Source organism: Macrotis lagotis, chromosome 1 (assembly GCF_037893015.1).
Source record: "Macrotis lagotis isolate mMagLag1 chromosome 1, bilby.v1.9.chrom.fasta, whole genome shotgun sequence".
NCBI classification, from domain to species: Eukaryota; Metazoa; Chordata; class Mammalia; order Peramelemorphia; family Peramelidae; genus Macrotis; species Macrotis lagotis.
This window is the reverse complement of record NC_133658.1, coordinates 789,691,880-789,718,522: the sequence shown is the minus strand read 5'-3', so window position 1 is coordinate 789,718,522 and position 26,643 is coordinate 789,691,880. Positions and strand designations below refer to the sequence as shown.

Sequence of the window (26,643 nt, the reverse complement as noted above, 5' to 3'; positions counted from 1 at the left end):
ATGTTCCATGAAACTCCATGCCTGGTTAACGTTTCTTCTTCCTTAAAAATGACACTTTTTTCTGTAACTTTAATATATTTTTCATATAATATTATATAATACAGATATTTATGTAAGCATGTTTGTGCCTTTGTTGTCAAATGTACATATGTTGATTGTTCTATAAAATGCTCTCGGGGTGGAGCCAAGAATGCTACAAGAAAGTATCAAGTCTTAGGCCTCTCTGATAAAACTCATAAGCTAAGGACTCTAACTAAACTTTCAAGAGACAGAACCCACAAAGGGACCCAGCGAGGCAGTTCTCCTACTCAAGGTAACCTGGAAAAGGGCAGAAAGGCTCTGCTCCCAGGGGTCGGAGGGGCGGCCGCCAGAGGGGTGGCTCGCCAAAGCAAAAGAACTTCAGCCTCCCGGAGGCAGCACCAGGGTGCTGGGAGCCATGGCTCACAGCAGCAGGGGATTCTCCTGAGCTACACCCAGGGGAGCACCGGGCACAAAGTGGGGGAACAGCGGGGAACCTCTGCCAGAGTGAGCACTTGGAGCCCAGCCCTCAGGGCAAACATCTAGCAGCCACTGAATTCCAGATCCAAGAAACAGAAGCAGGTGGAGCCAGTAAGCAGGAGCCCCCAGGGCATGAGCCTACTGAGCTGAGGGAGGGGAGTGAAGAGAGAGAGACTGCAGAGCTCTGTTCTCTGCCCCTAGAACAGGACACTGGGGTTCTGAACACATTCAGATCCTGATCACAGTTTAGGCCCCCCATAGAACAGCAGGGCACCCCCCCTCCACCTCAGCCCCGTGGCAGAGGGGGGCGCATATAGTCATTCACAGACCAGGAGAGAGGACAGAGCCTCACACACTGAGACCCCTTGTGGGAGTGTCCCAAAAGCTCAGGAAGCACCCCAAAACCAGGGCCAGGCTGGGAAAATGAGCAAGCAGAGAAATAAGGGGAACACCATTGAGAAATAGTTTGCAAATGAGCCCAAGAAGGATCAAAATACTCAGTCTGAAGATGAGGAAGCACAAGCTCCTGCATCTAAAGACTCCAAGAAAAACAGAAATTGGGCTCTGGCTATGACAGACCTCAAAAAACACTTTGAAAATTAAATGAGGGAGTTAGAAGAAAAACTGGGAAAAGAAATGAGAGAAATGCAGGAAAAACATGAAAATGAAGTCAGCAGCTTAGTCAAGGAAATCCCAAAAAAGGCTGAAGAAAATAGCATGCTAAAAACCAGCTTAGTTGCCGACTGCGCGGACCCAGGCTCAGGCTGTGGGCCTCCGCCGCTGCTGCTGCTGCCGCTGCCCGGGAGGAGCAGGCAGAGAGGGAGCGGCCGGCGGGCCGGGGCCGGCACCATGCTGGCCTGGGACGTGTGCGAGCTGGGGGCCCAAGTGCTGGAACTCCTGTGGCTGACGCTGTGCGCCAGAGATTTCATGGCAGACAAGGAAGGCATCCAGACTGTCCATGAAGAAGACCTGGATGAGGTCGACTTGGACTACAAAGCCCCAGAGAAGATTCTGCAGGAGATCCAACAGCTGGACCAAGATGATGAGAGTCTAACCAAGTACAAGCAGGCCCTGTTGGGGCCCATTCCTGAGGCTGTGGATCCCAGCCTCCCCAATGTGCAGGTGACATGGCTGACACTGGTATGTCAACAGGCCCCTGGACCCATCACCATGGACCTGACAGGGGACCTGGAATCTCTCAAGAACCAGGTGTTTGTGCTGAAGGAAGGTGTGGATTACAAAGTGAAGATTTCCTTTAAGGTCAACATGGAGATTGTCTGTGGCTTGAAGTATCTGCACCACACCTACCGCAAAGGGATACGAGTTAACAAGGCCATGTACATGGTGGGGAGTTATGGGCAAGGACAGAGGAATATGAGTTTCTAACACCCATGGAGGAAGCCCCCAAGGGTCTACTCGTTCGAGGTACCTACCACATCAAGTCCTTCTTCATGGATGATGACAAAACAGACCATCTGTCCTGGGAGTGGGACCTCAACATAAAGAAAGACTGGAAGGACTGACCCCCACCCCTACCTGCACTCTAACCCTTCTCCCAACCTGCACCTGCCTCAGCCTCCATTGGGGGCTAAGGTCACCCTTGGGCCAGGCTGACAGGGACCTTGCTAAGGGCACTGAGAGCCCATAATTGGAGCACTAGGTGTGGGTCCCCCTTCCTTTATCCCTCCCATTTTTGGGGCCTTCTGGCCCCCAGCAACACTCAAAGCCCAAGAATGGGCTGCCTCCAACTTCCTCCCGTCCAGCTCTCACAGATGCCTAATCCTTTCCTTCTCCGATGTCTCCCTCCTGGGGACCTAGCACAATCCCCCTCCCCCAATAGGGATTCCAAAGCACCTAACCTGATCCCCTTCCTCCATTACATAACTCTCCTAGCCATCCAAGCTCAGTAGGAAGGGGCAGTTCCACAACTCTTTCCCTCAAACCCCATCAAAAGACCCTTTTGTGTCTGCACCAGGTTATACAAACCCTGTCTCCTGTCATCCCCTTACCCTGGTCCTCCCCACTTAGGGGCCAACAGCCATATTCCTGGAGGAGACTTCCAGTGACAGATGGGAATAGAGTGGGGTGGAATGGGTGGGGAGCAATCAAAGCCTTCAACCACCCGTCCCCACCTGCCGGGGGCTTGTGTCTGTAACCAAAGCTCATCAGAATTGCCTTGTGTCCCTTGCCCCTCACCTCTCCCCAGTCATATTTCTGTGGTGGTCCCAGCTTTGCTGGGGCAGGGCCGCCTGAGAAGGAGGGGCTGTGTTCCTGCCTGTCTCCATCCCCCAGGGTGTGGGCTTCCCATCCTTTCCCCCAGTTCCCTGCTGCCTGTGTTCTCAACTGTTCCCATTAAACTTCAGTGATTTCTGTCAAAAAAAAAAAAAAACAGCTTAGGTGAAATGGATAAAACAGTTCAGAAAGTTATGGAGGAGAAGAATGCTTTAAAAAGCAAAATTGGCCAGATGGAAAAAGAAATAAGAAAACTCTCTGAGGAGAACAAACCCTTCAGACAAAGAAAAGAATTCAGGGAGATTGATGAATTTATCAGAAATCAGGAATCAATACTTCAAAACCCAAAAAATGAAAAATTAGAAGAAAATGTGAAATATCTCATTGAAAAAACAACTGATATGGAAAACAGACTTAGGAAAGATAATTTAAAAATTATTGGAATACCTAGAAGTCATGATCAGGAAAAGAGCCTTGACATCATTTTCCAAGAATTACTACAGGAAAACTGACCTGATATTCTAGAAGCAGAGGGCAAAATAGAAATGGAGAGAATCCACCGATCCCCCCGAGAAAGAGATCCCAAAAAACCAACCCCTAGGAATATTATAGCCAAGTTCCGGAACTCCCAAGTCAAAGAGAAAATATTACAAGTAGCCAGAAGGACACAGTTCAAATATCGTGGAGCTGCAGTCAGGATCACACAGGACTTAGCAGCAACTACATTGGAAGCTCATAGGGCTTGGAATACAATATACTGGAAGGCAAAAGAGATTAGAATGCAGCCAAGAATCAACTATGCAGCAAGGCTGAATGTCCTCTTCCAGGGGAAAAAGGTGGACTTTCAATGAACCAGGGGAATTTCAAATGTTCCTGCTGGAATGGCCAGAGCTGAACAGAAGGTTTGATCTTCAGATACAAGACTCAGATGAAGCATGGAGATGGGAGGAGAAGGGGAAAATATGATGGACTTAATGAGGATGAACTGCATGTATTCCTGTATAGAAAAATGACACTGATAATACTCATAAGAACCTCCTCAGTTAATAGATCAGGTAGAGGGAGCTTTTATAGTTGAAGCACAGGAGAAAGCTGAATTTGAAGATAAAATATGGTGTAAAAATGGAGTCAATAGGAAAAAAAAAGGAAATGTAATGGGAGAAAGAAAAAAGAGAGGGGGGAATAGGCCAAGATATTTCATATAATAAGATTTTTCTTTATTACAATGACCTATTGCAATGATATGGAAGGGGAGAAGCAAGAGGGAATGAGGGAACCTTTGCTCTCATCAGAGGTGGCTAGGAGAGGAAACAGCATATATACTCAATGAGGTATAGGCGTCTGGAGTAAGAAGGAGGAGGGAGCAGGGGGAAGGGGTGAGGATGTGAAAAGGAGGAGAGGATGGACCATGGGGGGAGAGTGGTCAGATATAACACATTTTCTTTTTTACTTCTTGCAAGGGGCTGGGATTGGAAGGCCTGTCCAAGACCATAGGGCCAGGTGACTTCTGGGCCTAAGGGGTGGTAAGGGGGCTCAGGGCTTCTTGGCCCCAGGACCAGGGATCTGTCTGCTGTGCCACTCAGCTACCCTGCAGCAGAGTCACAGTGAAAGGATAGAGAAAATATAGTACATGATAATGGAGAAATAAGAAAAGGAGAGAGTTGTGATCAGCAATGGCAATGGTGGAAAAATATGGAAGTAACTTTTGCGATGGACTTACCATAAAGAATGTGATCAATCCATGACAGAGTTGTTGGTGTTAGAACAAAGACTGAAGCACATGTTTATTATTACTATTTGGGGGAGGGTACAGGGCAAATGGGGCTGGGTGGCCTGCCTGGGACCACATAGCAGGGTCATCTTTGGGTGTCTGAGGCCAGATTTGGACCCGGGTGCTCCTGGCTCAAGGGCCAATGCTCTGTCCGCCACCCAGCCACCCCTACTATTATTACTATTTTATTTTATTTGTGGTCTTTTTTCCCCTTCTTTTTGGTTTTTGCAGGGCCGTGGGGATTGGGTGGCTTGCATGTCACACAGCTGGGTGATTGTTGGGTCTACGGGGCTGGATGTGGGCTCAGGTGCTCTTGGCTCCAGGGCTGGTGCTTCGTCCATTGCGCCACCTGGCCATACCTACAATTATTACTATTTTTTAAATTTTAATTCTTTTTCTCTCCCCTTTACTTTATGACTCAAGCAAGTCTGTATTCAGGGGGTGGGGTATTTCGTTTACTCTCAAACAAGAATATTTTATTAATATAAAAAAATTTTGTACAAAATGAGAACAAAAAAGAAAAGAAAGAAAGAAAAAAAATGTATATATGTCCTATAGTTTGTAAGCTCCTTGAGAACAGGGATCTAGTGCTTAGCATAGCGGTCGGTCCTTAATAAGAGCTTAATAATTGTTTGTTCATTTGTCATTGTATCAGTTTATCAATGAGCATCTTAAGTAGTCTCATATGATCATAATCCATTTGGAATTAATAGGTTCCATAATACCAGGTCTTTGTTTTACATAGGCAAGGCAAAACAGAGTTGAGAAATTATTAAGGGAAATTTATCAATGTAGACAGCTCTCAAAATATTTTTTGACCACAACTATATTAATTCAGAAATACAGTAAACACTGTAATGGAAGAGTGGTCATGTAATACAAAGAAGAACTAAATTTCATTCATTAACATCAGTCCTTTTTCCTATTTCTAAGTTAAAAAAATAAATGGATTATTTTTTGCTACAGAAGACAGATAAGAAACATGATGTTGAGGAAAACATTTTTCCCCTGAAACTCTAATTTGTTATCCACATCATGTCAACTTTAAGCACGGCTAACATTGCCTAAAAAACAGAAAGTTGAAGAAACCTATTTGCATTTAAATAAAATAAAAACAAAGAAGTCTTGTTGAATTTTTTTTAAATGACACCCCCCCAATAAAACAAAATCATACTGAAAACAGTGTAATTATAATGACCGACTTTGGCCCTTAAGGAGAAATGAGAAAATGTATCTTCTTTGATTCTTTGTCTACATGGGAGACTACAAGTGTTGAAAACTCTACATACTGTCAAGTCTCAGATGATGAATTGGGTAGTTTACCTTAGCTGCTTTTATTCTTTTCTCTCTTTTTTAAATCCTAGGTAACAAGAGATAGCCCATTATATATGGGAGGAAGAAGGATGTATTACGAAATGAAGATTATATAAAAACAAAAGATATCAATAATTTTTGAAAAAGGGAAATAATTTTATTCATATAAAATTCATAAAAAAATAGATCCTCAACTTATTAGAATGTAATTATTAGCTAAAACAGCAAGAGTGGTCATTGTCAGTCAATGGAAATAAACAGTGGGTGATGCCTTTTCAATTTTAAAAGCAAATATTCCCCAAGGCCATAACACTATAATTCCATTTACATGCAATTTTTCAGTTGGAAAAAAAATAACATCAGAGAAAGTAATGAATTTCTGCCAAATGAGAGCATTGAGGGCACAGATTATTTTTATTTTGTCTTTATATACCACTAGGGCCTGGCACAGGACCTAGTAAATAATATGCATTTAAATTCTTGTTGTTCAACTGCCTATTGCAAGGTAACTTGTAGTTCCACAATCAAATGAGGCTTGAACTGAATTAAAATGTAGCTGGAAAATATTTAACAAAATAAACAAAAATATAGACAATACTAATTTGCAATTTTCTAAGCCATTATGCAGGGACATATTTCTATTTGAGTTTGACATTTCTGGCCTACTGGACAGTTCAAATGGGATTTTCTGGATTCATCTCAAACATCTTTTCCCCAAAATACAACCCTTTGTCAAATGAAACTATTTCTGTTGAAAGCACCACAATGCTGACACTCTACTACTCACAAAGCTTCTACCTAATTTCTGACCATGATCACCTCTCATCTAGATGATTGTAACAGCCTCCTAATTGTTCTCTGTGACTCAAGTTTTTTTTTTTCCCCATTGCAGTCCAACCTTCGGAATCTGGCTGCCAAACAACATTCTTTATGCACAGATAAAGAACATATTGCTTCCTTACTCAATAAACTCCACAGGACCCCTATTGCCTCTAGGATGAAATATAAACTCCTCAATGTGGCTTTTAAAGTCCTTCTACCTTATAGCTATGTTATATATTATTCTCTCATTACTCTTCTTCCTAAACTCTGCCAGCCAGCTAAACTGGCATTCTCTCTGGTCCTCACACACACATAGCACTCCATCTTTCTTCTTTTCACCTCACCTTTGCAATGGTCATCCTCCATCCTTGAAATGAATTCCTTCTCAACATCATTACTTCCTTCAAGAATAATTCAAACTCTAGTGATCTTTCTACACAAGTCTTTTCAAATCTTATCATCCTCTCTCCCAAACTACTTTGGATTGAACTACCTTGTATTTGTTCCTTATACATTTATATATATTCTTGTTGTCTCCACATTAGAACATATGGTTCTTGAAGAAAGTAAGCATTGTTTCCTTCTTTGCATTGGTATCCCCAGCAACTAACTCAGTCGGGGTGACCGCCAGTCATCTTGACTTAGGTTTTCCCATTGGACTCTGATGACTCTAGAGGAGAAAGAAAAGCTCATGACTTTTGGAAGTTCTGCCTCACTTGCAATTCACTTGCAAATCAATACATCACCCTCTTGATGTCATTAATTCTCTTCCAAAACAAAGGATGAACAACAACAACAAATAACAACTAACAGTGTCTATAGTGCCTGAACACAGTAAATGTTTGCTCACTGATATAGTAGAATTTAAATCGATGGCTTTTCTCTCAATTACTAAGGCTTATTTTCTTGAATTTTTTGTTTGAAGAAAAACCTTCAAATGCCTATCCTTAACAAAGAAATTCTATTAGGTAGAAAAACATAAGTACTATCATCCATACTTTTCCAATATTTCTTGGAGCAATTAATTGCAAATAATTCTTGAGTACTGGATAGATAGATGCCTCAAATCTTCAATTTACTTTGTCTATTTAGGCAGCCAGATTTAATAATATAAAGGTTCTCTAATTTATTCTCCATCATTTTATCATTTTAATCATTTTAAAAATGAACATTCCTCTGGGGTGGCTAGGTGACACAGTGGATAGAGCACCGGCCTTGGTGTCTTGGAGTTCAAATCCGGCCTCAGACACTTAATAATTACCTAGCTGTGTCACCTTGGGCAAGCCATTTAACCCACTGCCTTGCCAAAAAAAAATACACATGCCTCACAAATGCAATAATTCACCACAACTATAGTCTTGTAGTTTTTTAATTCTGAGCTTTTTCTGGATCAAGTTTTATCACCCAATGAAAACTTAAGGAAAATGTGGGATCATTCTATGAATATCTCTATTGCTGATTAGTTAGATTTTGTCTTTTAACCTAAAATGAACATAATTACACACAATTGAGACATTTCTTTATCTTGTTTATCTACATAAATGTTATGGAAGATGATATGCCTGAATGAATAAAATCTTCAACTAATATTGCTCATGATTATTTCTATCTATAAGGGAAAAAGTAGCATATTGGCATATTCGCACTCTCACATAGATATAACCTTGCTTCTTCTTTGGAAAATTACTAATACTTCATATAAAGCTTCCAGGTTTGCAAAGTACTTTACTTACATTATCTCATAACCACCTTTTGAAGTAGGTGCTGTAGGCTTTTCTTGAGGAGAAAACTGAGACTATAAAGCATCAATCCGGACATTTAATTCAGGTCTTTCTTCCCTAATGTTTAGCACTTCATGATATACACCTCATTGCCCCCAAGAAACAGTTAATCTGAAAACCCTTGCTATCTTTATAAATAATACTAGCTAAACATTATAGTCAATGAAATTATACAATGATATAATCTACCTTGGCTTCAAAATTAATAAGTGAGCCTAATAATAAATTTCAAAAGTTTTGGGTCACATGAGTCAGTTTCCTCATCTATAAATGAGGATAAGAATAGTACCTACTTCTCAAAAAATAAATGGAATGATATCTTCAAAGTACCATACAGCTATTAATAAAACAGAGATTTTAATAAAATGCTACATACCTATTATGAGGTAGTATGGTAGCACAGTAGGGAGAGAGAGAAGTTGATTTGGAGTCAGCTAAATGTGAATTTGAATTCTGCCTCAGACACTACTAATTGTGTGACCTTAGGCAAGTCACTTAACCTCTATTTCTTTCAATTTCTTTTGTAAAATAATAATAATAACTCCTACTTCCCAGGGCTGTGGTAGAGATAAAAAGGAAAAACAACTACTTGTAAAGTACTTTGCAATTCTTTAAAAAACTATATAATTGCTAATGATTACAATTATTATCAAATTTGAACTATAATTTTTAATTTTTCTGTTTTTTTGCTTACAGGAAAGTGATAAAGGGAATGAAGGACAGTTCTTTTTTCTCCTATGCTTGATTTTTGGCTTGTCTTTGAAAGATACAGTAAAAAAAATCAGCAAATCTACAGGGATCAATGAGCAAATATGGGAAAACAAAGCACCTAATATAACCACTAGGACAAAATAAATGAAATTTCACATGCTTTATGGAAAGAAGTAAACTTCTAAAATATCTGCCTCCCTGGCACTAGAAATCTATCTGCCCTCCTCACATTTAATTGCATTGAGTCTAATTCTATAATGTCTCTAAATATCTATTCTTCTCAATTACTACTGTCACAACATTGACCAAAGTCATCTATTGACTTTCGTATAACATTACAATTCTCTTTCTTGAAGATTATCTTCAGGCTTTATTCCCCACAAATCAGCCTAAGCAGTCTAGGGGTAATGATTTTCCTAAAGTATATAATCCTCCCCTTCCTCCTCCTTCTCCTCCTCCTCCACCACCACCACAACACCACCACCACCACTGCTGCTGCCCCCACCCCAAATCCTAGCATCCAAAATCCACAATAGCTTAGCTCCATCTAATGAATAAAATACAAATTTTTTTTGGTATTCTAGGTCTCCTCTCCGATTCCACTCTAGCTTTCTAGGCTTATTTCCCATTATTATATTTCATATATCCTAAATTCCAACCAAACTGGGCTACCTGCTATTCCATAAACTCCCTATATGTTTTCTCCACCCCTGTTCCACTCTGCTGTTCCCTCTTGTCTGGATATTCTTTTCTGCTTCTTTCCCCCTGTACAAATTCTATTTATTCAAAATCCAACTCTTTTCTCCAGGAAGGTTGTGTTGAAGGAATTCTTCATTTGAAGTCAGTAGACTGGCTCTGACATATCCTCTCTTTGAAACTTTGGGCAAATCATTTAACCTCTGGGACTCAGATTCCTCATCTGAAAATGAGAATAAAATATTTGTACCATCTGTCTCAAAGAATTATGAAGAAAGAATATGGCAAAATTTAAGGGAAATGCAATGTTATTTATAAACCTTAGCTGGAAGTTATCTCTCTTCTGAACTCCCAGAGTGTTAAAGTCTCCCTTAAGGTACTTATGAAAATGTTGTTATTTATATACTTGTCTTATTTCCCCAACTGAGTGGTAAATTCTGAGAGGGAAAGGACCAAGGTTTATTGTCTTTGTATCATCACTACAGCCCTAAACAGCCTAGTAGCAGAGTAGACATTGGAAAAATGTTTAAGTTATGAATATCAAAATGGAAACCCCTTCCCATAAATCCAGAGGCAGAAGAGATTTCCCTCTCTGTGTTGTTTTAAGATATTATACTCAAGAGAAAAAGCAGAAATGGAATTTGTAGATGCTGGAAAACTAATCAATTTTATTATAATATAGGCATTTTAAGAATTTTAAACTTGGAGCATAATTTTTAAATCAAGTTCTTATTAAGCAATTCATCAAAAAAGTTATATAGAAAGTATTTCATGAACCTTTTCAGGATTATATGCACAAATAATAATAATAGGTGTGTATAATGAGAAATAAAATAAGAAAAAAGAATTTTCTTCATAGGACAAAGAATGTTCTAAGATGGCATTGATTAGTTTGTCCAAGTTAATATGTATGAACCAACAAAAACAGAACAAATATTTATTTAAAACCTACTGTATATAACTATGTATACATATGTCATATATGTGTGTAGGTGTGATATGTATAGATATCATAACTGTTAAATCCTATTGACTTTTCCAGGTCCTCACACTTCACATTTTGATCGCTCTGCAGGTTTGATCCTGTTAACAATTCTTTCTATACACTTCCACTTTCCTGGGTTTTCATTTCTCCTTAACCATATGACCTACCTGTCTAACCCTTACCTATCAATATCCTTTGTTAAGATCATTGATGTCATTCCCCTTTACATAGGTGTGTACCAGAATTCTGACCTGGGACCTGTTCATCTCAGAACTCTCTTGGTGATCTCATTTCATTAGTCACCCTTATCTCTTCATACAGAGACCTCTCATATCTGGTCATCATCTCTCTCAAGAGCTCCAATCTCACATTGCTATCAAAGATGCTGGACATCTTTAATCTAGAGTTCAATGACTAAAAGAGAGCTCATTATCTTCCTCTTTCAAAATAACCATTTCTTCTATCATTCATTTCTGCTGAGAATACCATCATCCTTTTAGTCCCTCAAGTTCCCAGTATGATTCATCCTTGACTCTTCCCTTTCCCTCACCTCTAATATCCAGTCAATTACTATACTGTCTAATATACCTCCATATCATCTCTCACATCCATGCCCTTTTCTCCACCCAGTCTACAACCATTTGGATCATTAGCAACACTTTATCCTTAGGTTTAGGTCATTATCGCCTCTACAATTTCAACAGTTCCCTATTTAGAATTCCAACCAACAGTCTATTCCCTCTCCAATCTATTATCTATTCTTCACACAGCTGCCAAATAAATCTTCCTAAAGCATAGACCTGATCCTTTCACCCCCCTGCTCAAGCAGCTTCAATGACTATAAACTATCTTTAATATAACATAAAAATTTCTCTTCCTGGTGACTAATTTCCTTTATAATCTGGATTCAAATAATATTTCTGGCTTGATAGTATATTACTCCTAACTATGGCATGAATGTCACTCCTCAAAAGACACCTTTCCTGATACCTCCTAACCCAATAGTTGGCATTCCCCCCCCCCAAAGTTTTCTCTGTGTATATGTACATGTCTGTCTTTTCATATTCATTCTTAGGATTGTCCTACCACCAATCACAAACCCATCTAGTAAGTAGTCACAACATCTTATATATCGATTAAACAAAAATTTATTGAGCAACTACTGTATACCAGATTACTAAGGGAGATCCTCAGAATACAAAGATAAAAAACAATCCATATCTTCAAAAAGCTTCAGGTCTACCAGAAGAATTGTTGTTTATACCAGAGTATATGTATATATGCATACAATATACAAATGTGTATACATGTGTGCTTGCATGTGTTTGTAAACAGGAGTTCAGTTTTAGATATGAAGGACTGGTATTACATCCAAATAGAAATGTACATCATATGGGGTGGCTAGGTGGTACAGTAGATAAAGCACCAGTCGTGGAGCCAGGAGGACCTGAGTTCAAATCCATTCTCAGACACTTAATAATTACCTAGCTGTGTGACCTTGGACAAATCACTTAATCTCATTGCCTTGTAAAAACAAACAAAAGAAAAGAAACATACACCATACATTTAGAAGGGAAAGACTAGACTAAGAAAGAGAGGTCAGAACTAGAAATCTAGATCTGAGAGTCACTTCCAACCAAGATGATAGATGAAAGAAAAAAAATCTCCTGGAGTAAAAGGTTAGTGAAAACACTCTATAATTTGGCCCTGATTTACCTCTTCTGCTTTATCTTTCACTACATTCCTTTACACACTGCACCATATTGCTTCCCAGCCATGATACACTTATCTTCCTGCCTTGGTGCCTTTGACTGTGCTATCCTCATTATTGTAATAACAGTGATAACTCATATTTATATTGCACTTTGAGATTTACAAAGCACTTTGTTCACCACAACCCTATGAGACAATTAATACTATCATTATCTCCTCCTTTCCCTTCTCTTCTCTTGTACAAATTAGAAAACTAGAGCTCAGGGAGATTAGGTGATCTTCCAGTGGTTATACTGTGATATCATAGAAGAAAGGAAGGAAAGAAGGAAAGAAGGGAAGAGGGAAGGAAGGAGATACTTTTTAAGTGCCAACTATGGGCCAGGAACTATGTTACGTGCTTTGCGAATATTATCACACTTGATCCTCATAACAACACTGGGAGGAATATAGAATGTATACTATTCTGTATCTCAGTCAACAGAATGAAAATCAATCTTACCCTCTCAACTCATGTCCCTACACATGAAATAATCCTGCAGCATGAACAGATATTTTAAAAACAAAAACTGACGTCTTAAATGTTTTGTTTTGTCTTGCTTTTTCTTCCTTTGTCAGCGAATTGGATTGAAAAAATTCTCTAGATCCATTCAATTTAGTTCAAAAAAGACATTAAATTTCACTCCTATGTAGAGCACCATGCTTTAATACAAAGTTAAAATAAAAGAGGATGGAAAAAATCTTTATATATAAAAAATAAAATAATGGAAAATAATGGATTCTCCAAAGACAGTTGCTTTTAATGTTTAAATTAGACTCTAGGTTTCTAGAAGGCAGACATCATTTGTCAGTAAGATATGCTTTAAAAAATTCTATGACTTCATTGGTGCAAGTATTCATTCCAAAGTCATATTCCTCTTTGTCTCAGTAGATTGTTTCATTAGTTGCTATGTAACATTTTTAATTACCTGATGTCCAATCTTCTAATAAATAGCCCTTCCAAATTTAGCTGGTTTTAACCTTAAAAGACAGCAGTCCTATAAATGTATTATTTCTTTAAAATGAAGTGTATTTTTTACAACTGCTAGCAGCAGGATATTATGACTGTTACAGATTGTGTAGTATAAAGGAAAGAGCATTAAAGGCAAAGTTAGGAAACATGAATTTAAATCATTGAGCTAACTTTAGGTCTATATGACCATGGACCAAACAATAACTCTATAGGTCTAATGAGAATAATTTCTGGAATACCTATCTTATCAGGTTGTTAGGAGAATAGTGTTTTGAAAATTATAAGGTATTGGGGGCAGCTAGGTGGTGTAGTGGATAAAGCACCAGCCCAGGAGTCAGGAGTACCTGGGTTCAAATCCAGTCTCAGACACTTAATAATTACCTAGCTGTGTGCCCTTGGGCAAGCCACTTAACCCTGTTTGCCTTGCAAAAAACAAAAAAACAAAAAAAAAGAAAAAAGAAAAAAAGAAAATTATAAGGTACTAAACAAATGTGAATTCCTATCATTACTCTGCATAAAAATGAATAAATCTTGCTTTTATTGACTCAAACAAAAAATAAAAAGTAAATTAACTAGCAAAAATCTAGGTTATGATCAAAGAATATTTAAAATGTTGACATATTAAGTAATCACTGGTAATGAAATATAAACAAGTACTAAAGAAGATTATGAAAAGTACAAGCATATTTATGTCAAACAATATCAAACTATATGTCTTTCAAAAGATCTTCCTTAAAAGAAAGCCAAAGATTAAGTAAATATTGTCAATCTTGGTCCTACAGCACAGAAAATAAAACATACTTCTCTCTTCTTAGTAGAAAAATGGGGTAAAGGGGAACAGAATGATGTAAATATTTTCAGAGGAGGTTGATCTTCGCTTTTTTTTATTTGTTAAAGAGAATGGTTCGATTTTTAGGAGGTACAGTGTAGAGTTTATCCAAGAATAATTATATAAAGATAAGAAGCCTCAATAAAATTTATTTATTCATATTTTACATTTAAAGAGTTACTGATACCCCCTCCCAATTATAACATATTCAATCAGTCAACATCCCTCAAATTATGAATTATCATCATCAGTCAGAGACAACTAACAAATTTTTTTTTAAATCAGTATATGATTGAGCACCAGACCTGAAGTCAGGAAGACCTGAGTTCAAATCTGCACTCAGGCACTTAATAATTACCTATCTGTGTGAGTTTGGGTAAGTCACTAGATTCCATTGCCTTACCAAAAAAAATGAAAAAAAATCAATACATAATTAATCTTAATAATAACTAAATAAAATAAACAAATTTTAAGTTCTGTCCATCATCCATATTGTAAAGAAGAATTTTAAAGTGTTCACAATCTAACTGGGGATACTAAATGTAGATAGACTGTCCATATGATAAAGGTCTCTACAAAATTCTATTCTGGTGTCTTATGATATAAATGTGCCCCTGTGTTTTCAAAGACTATGCTAGTAATCCATAAGACCTAAGGCTGGAATAGCTTCATATAAGGTTCAGAAAGAGACTGAGTCTAATATCTAACATAGCAGAGTACAGTAGAGCTTATGATCAATAGATTACACACTTGGTAATGAATTCTCTGGTCACTGCAACCCATCAAAAAGAGAAAAACCAAAATGGTTCTCAGTTCTCTGTTAACCCCCTTTTGACAGTGGAGAAGTAACAGAAGAAAAAGAGGATGCTAAGACTCAAATATTTAGACCATCTACAGACAGTACTCTCAAAGCAAGATCTTTGTCCAATGGTCAGTGAATTGATATGATATTGGAAGAAACAAACCAGGTCAATGTTGCTAATCTATTTTACAACCTATCAACAACTGGACAAAAGGAAGTTGCCATTAAATTAAAGGATGCTTCACAAGTTCTCTAAGGAAAGACAAAGAAATTGTCAAAGTGGTTTTCATCATCATGAAACAAGCCAGAGAACAAGAAATACCATTTCATGGGACTTTTGGTTATTTTATTTTGAAGTGTCAATAGTGAGCATGAGCAAAGAAATCTTCATGATAATAATAATAATGATGAAAATAATAATAATTGCTAGCATTTGTAAAGTATTTTTAAGTTTTACAAGGTTTTTTATTTTTGTCAAATTTCTATAGAGGGCGTCAGAGTGGAAGATGCAAAAGGTAAAAATAACCTTACAAAAATTTTAAACCAAGTTAACATATACTTTAATATTCTGCTATCTCTTTGAAGAATGTCAAAATGTATAATGAAAAACATGCCTCAGATTTGAACAAAGAGAGGTCAATGATCTAATGACAGCTTAGTAGTTTCATGCTTATTTGTCATGAATATATTCTTGCAAAAGAGAATATCAATTTTCTTAATATGAGTATATACTTAACAAGACATACACAAAATGAAACTAATATAGCAAGTGGAAAACAACTGCTTACTCATATGAGGAGTCATGCCAGCATCAGCTTGTAGGGTTAGACCAATAATTAAAGCAAAAGTCAAATTCAACATCAAATCAGAAAAACAAAGATAAAGATGAAATGAAGACACTGAAAAGCCACCATAGTTTCAAACTGACCTGTTCAAATGAGTTGCTGAACAATGTAGAGTTATTATAATAGAAACAACAAAATTGCCTTAGTCAGAACAAAGTTAAAAACTACTTGGTGAGAAGAGAGTCATGGTATCCAAGGACACCAGTTTAGAATACAAAGTCATTTGTAAAAGATTACAGAGAGAAATGGTGAAAGATTATGGTGAAAGAGGATCACCTCTTAACACAGTAAAAAGCAACAGAAAACAAAACTAGATTTCAAAATACTTGGAATAAACCACACTGTTCCACGAACAGTGGCAGGAAGACAACAGATAGATGTAAAATATACCGAAAGTGTCTGCATTTTCTGCAGTGATCTATTTTCATTATCGGTGGTAACAGAATCACCATAACATCTTAGTCCCAGGTGTGCAATACCAGTAATAGGAAATAGCACTTAAGAAGATAAAGTTGAGAAAAGTGACTGGTCCAGCCCAAATATGAATCCAAGCAAGTAGGTGCTAGGAGTATAATTTTAAAAGTACTGAAGAATCATTTTTTCAAGCTACCTCATGATAATAAAATTAATATTGTCCTTAAAAAGGGATACTCTAGAAGTAACCATAAATGTACTTTTCTTCTTCATAAAATCTTTATGAAATGATTTTAGATGTATTGAGTACATTTTTATGAAAATATGAAAAAAGCAAAGCAAGTCTTTGCTAGTGTGCAACATGCCATACATGTGTGGCCATAATTGATGGGCAGGTATAGGCAATATGAGATCCCAATGTGTTGATGATTTGGTACAAAAAAGAATCGTCTTCTCCAATAAGGAATTTCTAATGCATATGTTATGATCATTTAGAATTCTTTAAGTGAAACCAAAGAATTACATCTGTTCGAAGATCACCAGACTTAATTTTTTTTTACAAGAAGCTACTTATAAAATAGGTGGATTTATTCTGGACAAAGTCTATCACTACCATGCTGAAGGATATATAATGTCCAAGTTGAAAAGAGAATTCCAATTCATTGTATCTTCAGATGAATCTGTTTTCTTTTTATTATAGTGTTTATTATATCTTGCATCAATCCTGAAAACATGACTGGGCTTCCAATATGAGATACATGAGAATTCATGTAATAATCTCTACAAGATAAACCAAGCAGATGAAAAACTTTATTGTTCAAATTAAGGTATGCAACTGGATAGTTAATGAGTTTAGTAATGGATGTGTGTGTGTGTGTGTGTGTGTGTGAGAGAGAGAGAGAGATTTAGTGGGATAAAGAACTGGCCTTAAAATAAGAAATACCTGGGTCCAAGTTCCCCATCTGACATATACTTCTATGTAACCCAGGTCAAATTGCTAAAAGTCTCAATGTTCTAGATAACTCTCAGAGTTACAGAGAAGGCATTAATCTGCAGAGGAAGTTACTTGCTGAGTTATTTATACTGATGAAATTATAGGTCTAATTAAATAGTGCTTTGCAATATATAATTTCCTTTTTCAGCTTATTTTACACATGAGGAAACTGAGGCAAACAGGGTTAAGTGATTTGCCCAGTCACACAGCTAATATATGTCTAAATTTGGATTTAACTCATGAAGCTAAGTGTGCCTAATTCAGACTTAATAATCCATACACCATGCCATCTGTATATAATATTCATAACACAAACACAAAAACACACACAGACACACACAAACATATATATGTATATATATATACATATATATGTATACACCCTTCAGAATACCCTTAAAATACACTGAAATACAAATTCATTTTGTAAATGTATGAGACAGGCACTAGAGTTGGACAATGAATTGGATAAAGAATTGCAAAGTGAGAATTGGCTGAATTTTATCTTGGACACTATCCAGGCAGTGTTTCAAGTGATTCTAACTTGCTATGTTCAAACACTCAACTTTTTCCTCCCAATAATGCTTTGTGGTTGCAAATCTTAGAACAACACAATCTTTGCCATGACCTAAGGAAAAATGTAGAGACCTATTGTGGGAATGAGTAAGTTAGAGCCTATTTTCAGCAGTGACCTATAGTCAAGAAACACTTCAAGGTGAAATGCATACTCAAAAGAAGATCCAGTCATGTCTCATGAGCAAGAAATGTAAAAGGGAGAAGCTGACTACTACATCACTGATAACCATAACACGTAAAATAAGCAAACAGAAGATGCCTTCTTCAGTTGGTTCAGTAGGTCCTCTGAAAGAATTAAGGGAGGAGTCAGGAGGACATAAATTCAAATCCTGCCTCAGATAGTTAATAATTACCTAGTTGTGTGACCTTGGGCAAGTCACTTAATCCTGTGTCTTAAAAAAACAAAAAGAATGAATAGAGGCTATGAACCAGAATTGTATAAAATGAGAAGGTATAGATGAATTATAATCTGCATTAGTGGAGAGAAACCCTCATTGATGAGATCACAGATCCACTCAAGTTCCAAAAAATTAAAAAGGTATTCTTACTAATACCTCAAATGATTGTGAAGGAGAAGAGAACCTAACCATGGAGACAAGGAAAACAGAGTTGGGTGTAGGGATAAAGAAGAGAGTAATCTAGGTGTGTATGGATGAAGAATTAAAGTCAAAAGCAAGTGAGAACTCTAGCTTGACAACTTTATTAAATATATTTACTACATGATAATAAAATGAACTTTGTCTTAAAATACACTTCATCCTAAACAAGTATTTTAATTAGAGGAATGAAAAATCATTCATGTTCAAAATATAGTTACTTTGTACGGTCTGATTAAAAAAAAATCCATGCTATTACCCTTGCTTCATCTGTTCATTTTCTGTTTTTTTTACTGATGCATCATACCACAATAAAAAAATTAAATATTTCTTTTTTCACCTAAGATATCTATTAATATACTATTAACTAGAATTGAATTTTAAATGCTATTGTATTCTACAAAAATCAGGATTTAGATGTAAAATCACAAATTATCTACAAGAATGAAGATTACTTCATACAAGGATGAGTCACTCGCCTCAACTCAAGACCCAGAGTCCAGGCTCCTTACCAGTGAGGACTGAACCACATAAAATGCTTGGGCCCAAAGGAACTCTTCTTCCACAAAACACTGCACTAATTCTCCAGCATTCAGCTTTTCCACTTGAATGGAATAAAACCCCTTTTCAGAACAACAATTACAATTCCCCCATTTTTTTTTCTCAGGCACACTATTGGACTTCATAGTGCATGCACAATGCAAATAAGGCAAGCTTCTTTTCATAGAGTGATTAATATGCAAAGACAGGCTGCTTTTTTTGGGTAGGATGTGAAGAACCACCAACAAGCTTTTCTAAACCCAGAGGTTTCTTCAATTATTTTGACTGTTTATTTTTAAACATAAGATTAGACAATAACACCAACCACTTTGGCTCTAATTTGACAATATTTTGTAAACAATGCAAATTTACATTTTTTAAACCTTTTGTATCATTTTAAAATCTACAGTCAATTACAGAAATTTTTGTTAACTTGGAATTTCATTCTTAAGCTAGTCTTTGGAAAATGGCTTTATGTGATTAGATAATATCTCTACAATTATCTCATTAAAATTATAAATCTAGTTACAAAATACTTAAATAGGTAGATCATCATTTAGAAAAAACATAAGCTAAATATGATCAAAATTAATAATATATACATACAGATGTGTGTACATATACATATATGTATATATTATATATGAAATTTGAAGGAAATCTGTTGAGAAGTAAATCCAGAATAAAAAATATATAAATTATTGTCATATGAAATTTATATAAGCATATTTTACCTCACAGAAATCCTTTACTGAAACATTTTTTAAGTCTGAACCTATTATATAATACATATTGGTAGAATACAGGATGAGACTTCTGCTAAAATATCTCAAAGGTGTAATTCCTTTTGTAAAAAGTAGTTATCATTTTTATACTTAGGTTTATGGAAGTTTTACCTGTATCATTACATACTAATATCCCTTAATCTATAAAGTCATACTAAGAACATCAAACAGCATGAAATTTCTTAAAAGTAGCATTTAAAGATAAATTTTTTTTACATTGTGAAATATCTTGAAAATAAAAAAACTGCAAATTAAAAATGAAAGGGTAATTCAATTTAATCTGTATGAAAAATGATTTAATTTAATCTATATTGAATATTATAAAAACTAAGTCTATGAATCATGCCAATAAATGGGAAGATTGTTGCGCAATAACATTCTATTGAAAAAATACAATGTAGTAACAAAGCATATTGTATTTTAAGATTTACAAAGTACTTTCCTTACAATTCTGGGACATGGAGGTTATGTGCACACACAGAAAGAGTATAAGTAATTATTATCTACTTTTTGCAGATAAAAACAGTGAAACTTGGATACATTAAATGACTGACAAGGGTCATACATAGTGAGAGGGAGGGAATGGAAGAAGTATGAGAGGGAAGCAATCACACTTAAGCTTCTTTATTTCAAACCCTGTATTCTTTCCCCATACTAGAAATTCTTGACCTGGAATCTACAGACTCCTGAGGTGTTTGTAGATATATTTCATGGCTTCATGTTCTTAGATGGAACAATTATATCTTTATTTTCACTAAATTCTAACTTCCTTTGTAAGGAATTTATTTTATGCAGTTAAAAACATGAATCTCAGAAGGAATCCATAATCTTCACTCCAAATGGGTTCATGATATAAGAAAAGTTACAAACTCCTGCATTATACCAAAGTTATAACCATGCAAAAACATGTGCACACACATTAGAAAAGATCAAAAGAAAATTTGGAGACATGTTAATGTATAATTTAATTCAACAAACATTTCCTAGGTCCTGAAGCATGAAAGATGAAATAAGATATGACCTTTGCAGGCAAAGAGCTCACAATCTAATTGGAGGTGAGGCAAATGAGACCCACCCCCCCAAACTCTAATACAAAGAAGCTGTCTATGTAAAGTGCAGAAATCAGTTTCAGCTGGGTTGAGCAGGAGAGGGTTCAAGGAAGATGGTGACAATTGAGTTCGGACTTTAGGAGGTGAGGTTTGGAAATGAAAGAAAAGAACTGGTAGATCCAGATGATGGCGAAAGCTAAATTCTGGAAGCACAAGTGGGAGATGATATGTGCTCCAGTTTGGCTAGAACCAAAAAACGTAAGATAAGAATATAAGTTTGATGATTACAACAAGTTATCACTAGAATAATACACAATGATCAAGGTGGATTTATTCCAGGGATGGAGGGTTGGTTCAATATTAGGAAAACTGTTAGTATAAGTAATTATATCAATAACATACCTTTCAGAAATCATATGATTATATCAATGGATGCTGAAAAGGCTTTTGAAAAATACAGCACCCATTCCTACTAAAAACACTAGAGAGTGTAGAAATAAATGGTTTGTTCCTTAGAATAATAAGCATTATCTACCTGAAACCATCAACAAGCATTATATGCAACAGGAAGAGGCTAGAGGCATTCCCAATAAGATCAGGGGTGAAACAAGGATGCCCATTATCACCACTACTATTCAATATCATATTAGAAAAGAAATTGGAGGCATTAGAATAGGGAAGCAGGAGACCAAACTCTCACTCTTTGCAGATGACATGATGGTACACCTAGAGAGTCCCAAAAAATCATCTAACAAACTACTAAAAATACTTAGCAACTTTAGCAGAGTCACAGGATATAAAATTAACCCTCCTAAATCCTCACCATTTCTATATATAACTAGCAAGATACAGCAAAAAGAACTAGAAACAGAAATCCCATTCAAAGTAACCTCAAACAATATAAAATACCTAGGAGTCTATTTGCCAAGGCAGACTCAGAAACTTTTTGAAAACAATTACAAAACACTTCTCACACAAATAAAATCAGATTTAAATAACTGGGCAAACATCAACTGCTCATGGATATGCCAAGCTAATATAATAAAAAAGACAATTCTACCAAAATAAATTACCTGGTTAGTGCTCTACCAATCAAAATTCCAAAAAAATTACTTTAATGAGTTAGAAAAAGTTGTAAGTAAATCCGTATAAAGAAATAAAAAGTCAAGAATTTCCAGGGATTCAATGAAAAGAAGTGCAAAAAAAGATGGCTTAGCCTTACCAGGTGTAAAGTTATAAGCATCAGTCATCAAAACTGTCTATATGGCTAAGAAATAGAGTGGTGTATCAGTGGAATAGATTAGTTCCAATAGCAGGAAATGATTATAGTAATCTACTGTTTGGTAAACCCAAAAAAGTCCAGCTATTGACACTCTACTTTTGATAAAAACTATTGGGAAAATTGGAAGTAAGTATGGAAGAAACTTAGATTAAACCACCACCTCACACCCTATACTAAGATAAGATCCAAATAGATACAGGATTTAGACATAAAAAAACAATATTATAAGCAAGCATGAAGATCAAGGAGTAGTTTACCTGTCAGATTTATGGGAAGGGAAACAGTTTATGACCAAGGAAGAGATGGAGAACATCATCAAAAACAATCTAGATAATTTTGATTACATTAAATTAAAAAGGTCTTGCACAGATAAAACCATTGTAACCAAAATCAAAAGAAATGCAGTAAACTAGGAAACAATCTTTACAACTAATGTTTCTGACAAAGGACTCATTTCTAAAATATACAGAGAACTGAGTCAAATTTAAAAAAAAAAAGCCATTCCCCAATTGCCAAATAGTCCAAGGATATACAAAAGCAATTTACAGATGAGGAAATCAAAGCAATCCATAGTCATATAAAAAAATTGCTCTAAATCATTACTTATCAGAGAAATGCAAATTAAAGCATTTCTGAGATTCCACCTCTCAGACTGGCCAATATGACCAGAAAGGACAATGATCAATATTGGAAGGGATGTGGGAAATCTGAAACACTAATACATTGTTGGTGGAACTGTGAACTCATCCAACCTTTCTGGAGAGAAATTTGGAATTATACGCAAAGGGCAACAAAAATGTGCAGCAATACCACTACTGGGTCTATGTCCTGAAGAGATGACGAAAAAGGGTAAAAACATCACTTGTACAAAAATATTCATAGCGGTCCTGTTTGTGGTGGCAAAGAACTGGAAATCAAGTAAATGTCCTTTCACTGGGGAACGGCTTAGCAAACTGTGATATATGTATGTCATGGAACACTATTGTTCAATTAGAAACCAGGAGGGATGGGAATTCAGGGAAGCCTGGAGGGATTTGCATGAACTGATGCTGAGTGAGATGAGCAGAACCAGAAAGACATTGTACACCCTAACAGCAATATGAGAGTGATGACCAACCTTGATGGACTTGCTCATTCCATTAGTGCAACAATCAGGGACAATTTGGGGGTATCTGTGATGGAGAATACCATCTGTATCCAGAGAGAGAATTGTGGAGTTTGAACAAAGACCAAAAACCATTACCTTTAATTTAGGGGAAAAAACCTGTTATCTTATTATGTAATTCTGCTATCCCTTATACTATATTTTTCTCTTATCACATTCAACTTTGGTCAATGTATACCATGCAAACATTGTAAAGACTAACAGACTGCCCTCTGGGGGGGGGGGGAAGAAAGATTGGGGGGAAAACTGTAAAATTCAAAGTAAATAAAATCTTAAAAAAAAGAACATAAGTTTGAGTTGGAAAGATTGGTTGACATCATATTTAAATTAAGAGCCTTTAATGCCACTGTTCAGTTTATTTGATAGATCACTAAATGTAATGCATTGAAAGAGTACCATATTTAGATTCATCAGGCTTGTAATCAAAGACTGTCACTGTCACTTATTAACAGTAGGAATTTGATCAAGTCACTTATCCTATTTGTGCCTCAATTTCCTTAATGCTAAAAGGGGTTGTACTAAGTAAATAATAAATAATAAATAAGGAAAAGACTACATCTAAAAGGCAATGAAATGTCTGAGTATAGACAGCAGGCTAAGTACTGAAGAATTAATGTGATCAGAAGATTATATTCAACAAAGCTTCAAAAGCTGGATTGTTGAAGAGAGAATACAGAAGCAGGAAAACTAAGAGTCAATTACAATAGCACAGACCATGTATTTTCTTTTGCAACATGGCTAATATGGAAATATATTTTGCATGACTTCACATGTATAATCAATATGAAAGTGCTTGCCTTCTCAAGGAGGGGAGTTAACTGAGAGAGGGAGATAATTTTGGATGAAAAGTTTAAAAAATATTAAATGTTTTACATGTAATTAGGAAATATTTAACAAAATAAAATATATTAAAATAAAAACAACAGCACAAATAAGAGATGATGGAATTGTTTCCTTAATAGGGTGGTTGCATGGAGAATAACAGAAAAGAGGAAAATGAGAGATATTAGAAGAGTAGAATTGATAGGGCTCTGAACCTATCTGGTTGTAGGCCAAGTGAGAGCTGGGACCTGCTAGTACCGTAACAGTGTTACCAAGAGTTTGGGGAAGTAGGGGGTAGGGCAGTGAATGTAAAGATGATGAGTTACGGTTCAGTCCCATTGAGTTTGAACTTTTGGCAATATTTTTACATGAAAATATCCAGGAAGCAACTGGAAATAAAGGACTGAAGTTCTATAGGATTTCAAGATTAAATATACAGATTTGGGTAAATCTGCATAGAAATAATGATTCAAGTGTCTGAAATCTTGAATTGACTAAAGCTACAGGTCTTCAATAAAACATGATATATATATATATATATATATATATATATATATATATATATCTGTATGTATGTATGTATATATATGCATATGTGTATTATAGGTCCAGAAAGCAAAGTTGGGAGGGGATATATAGACAGATAGACACACAGACAGTCATATCCTTCCTCATTTTACTTTACACATATATATATATATATATATACATACACACATATATTTGCTTTATATATATATATATATATTTTTATATACATACTAATTTGTATATGTGTATATACTATAGCTGTACTTGGTAACATTCAAATATTCTTTCCATCTCTTCAATGATACTAACCAGGAATCCCATCTTCTCCACTCTTCTTAATAGGTTAGGGTCTAAAACTCAGAGTTTATTGACTGACCAGCATTACACTAATAAGTATATTCAGCAAGCATGATATAAACTATATCAACAAATGAGTAAAACAATGTTTTAATTGACCAATGGTGTAATGCCACAGTCTCAAGAAAAACTAGAAATCTACTATTTAGTTAGAGAGTGGGAAGAAGAAATAACATCCAGTAAAGTTGGAAAGATAAATGAAGGCCAAGTATTTTAGAGCTTAAAAACTATAGGTTACCTTTTCCCACTAAGACCTAATCCAGACTTTCAAGACTATCTACAACATAGCTTCATCCAACATTTTCAGCCTTATCCTGAACTATATCCATATGCTAAAGCTAAGAAAGACTACTTCTTACCAAACTTTATGGCTCCTTTGCTCATAGTTCTCCTTATATCTAGAATGCTTTCTTAAAATATAAGATCACAAGTCAATCAACAACCTACACTGGATTGTATCATCCCTTTATGGATATTATTCTATACTTTTCCTCTTTCCAGCTAAATCACTTGAGAAAAAGTTATTTACATTGCATCACTTCTCCTCTCACTTTACATCTCTTTGCAATCTGACTTCTGACCTCATCCTTCAACTGAACCTTCTCTCTCCAAAGAAACCAGTGATTTTTTAATTTCCAAATCTAAGTTTTCCAAAGCCTCATCTTTCTTGGACTTTCTTAAATAATTGACACCGCAGATCACCTACTTCTGGAAACATCCTCCTTTCTAGTTCTTCTATCAGTCTAGCTACTTCTCCTCAGGCTCCTTGTTGTTTTTTAAATCATATCATGCCCATTAACCAAGGATGTTTTCCAAGGCTCTGCCCAAGATCCTCCTTTTTCTTATATACTATCTCACTTGAGGCCTTCATCCCAAGGGTTTAATTATCCTCTCTCTGCAGATGATTCCCAGATCCCAGTCCCAATCCCCATATTTAACTTATATCCCACATCACCAACTAACTGTCTTTTAGACAACTCAAATTCATGTCCAAAATAAAGCCCTCCTTCTTCTGAATTTAGCTATAATTCTCAAGGACATCACCATTCTCCCAGTCAGCCAGACTCACACTCTCTGTAACATCCTTAATTCTCCACTCTCTACCACCCAAATAAACAACCAGTTGTGAAATCTTATTGCTTCTACCTTTAGAAATTATCTTATTGATCCATTTTCCCTCTTATACAGCCACCACCCTATTAATAGAGGCCCTCATCACCTCTTGCTTGGACTATTATAACAGCCTTCTAATTGATCTCCCTGTCTCAAGTCTCTTCCCATTGCAATCCATGATCAAGTCAGCTGCCAAAGCCATTTTCTAAAGCATGGATCTAAGCATATCTCCCCCTCCTACCCTCATCCCATAAACTTCAGTGGATCCCTATTATATCTAGGATCAAATCTAAGGTTCTTTGTCTTTTAAACCTCACCACTTCCAACTTTATTCCATACACCTAGGACCTACCTCCAATCCATTCTCCCCCTGTGACTTTTTACTGGTTATACACATGTTTGGAATGTTCT

At 36.1% G+C, this 26,643-nt stretch overlaps 1 protein-coding gene and 1 pseudogene across 5 annotated transcripts in view; one reads left to right on the top strand and one right to left on the bottom strand.

The window, feature by feature from the left end:
• NCAM1 (neural cell adhesion molecule 1) overlaps positions 1 to 26,643 on the bottom strand; it is a 513,914-nt gene that overhangs the window by 471,375 nt on the left and 15,896 nt on the right. The gene's annotated exons all lie outside the window — the stretch shown is intronic.
• Positions 1,337 to 2,098, top strand: LOC141508256 (rho GDP-dissociation inhibitor 3 pseudogene; annotated as a pseudogene).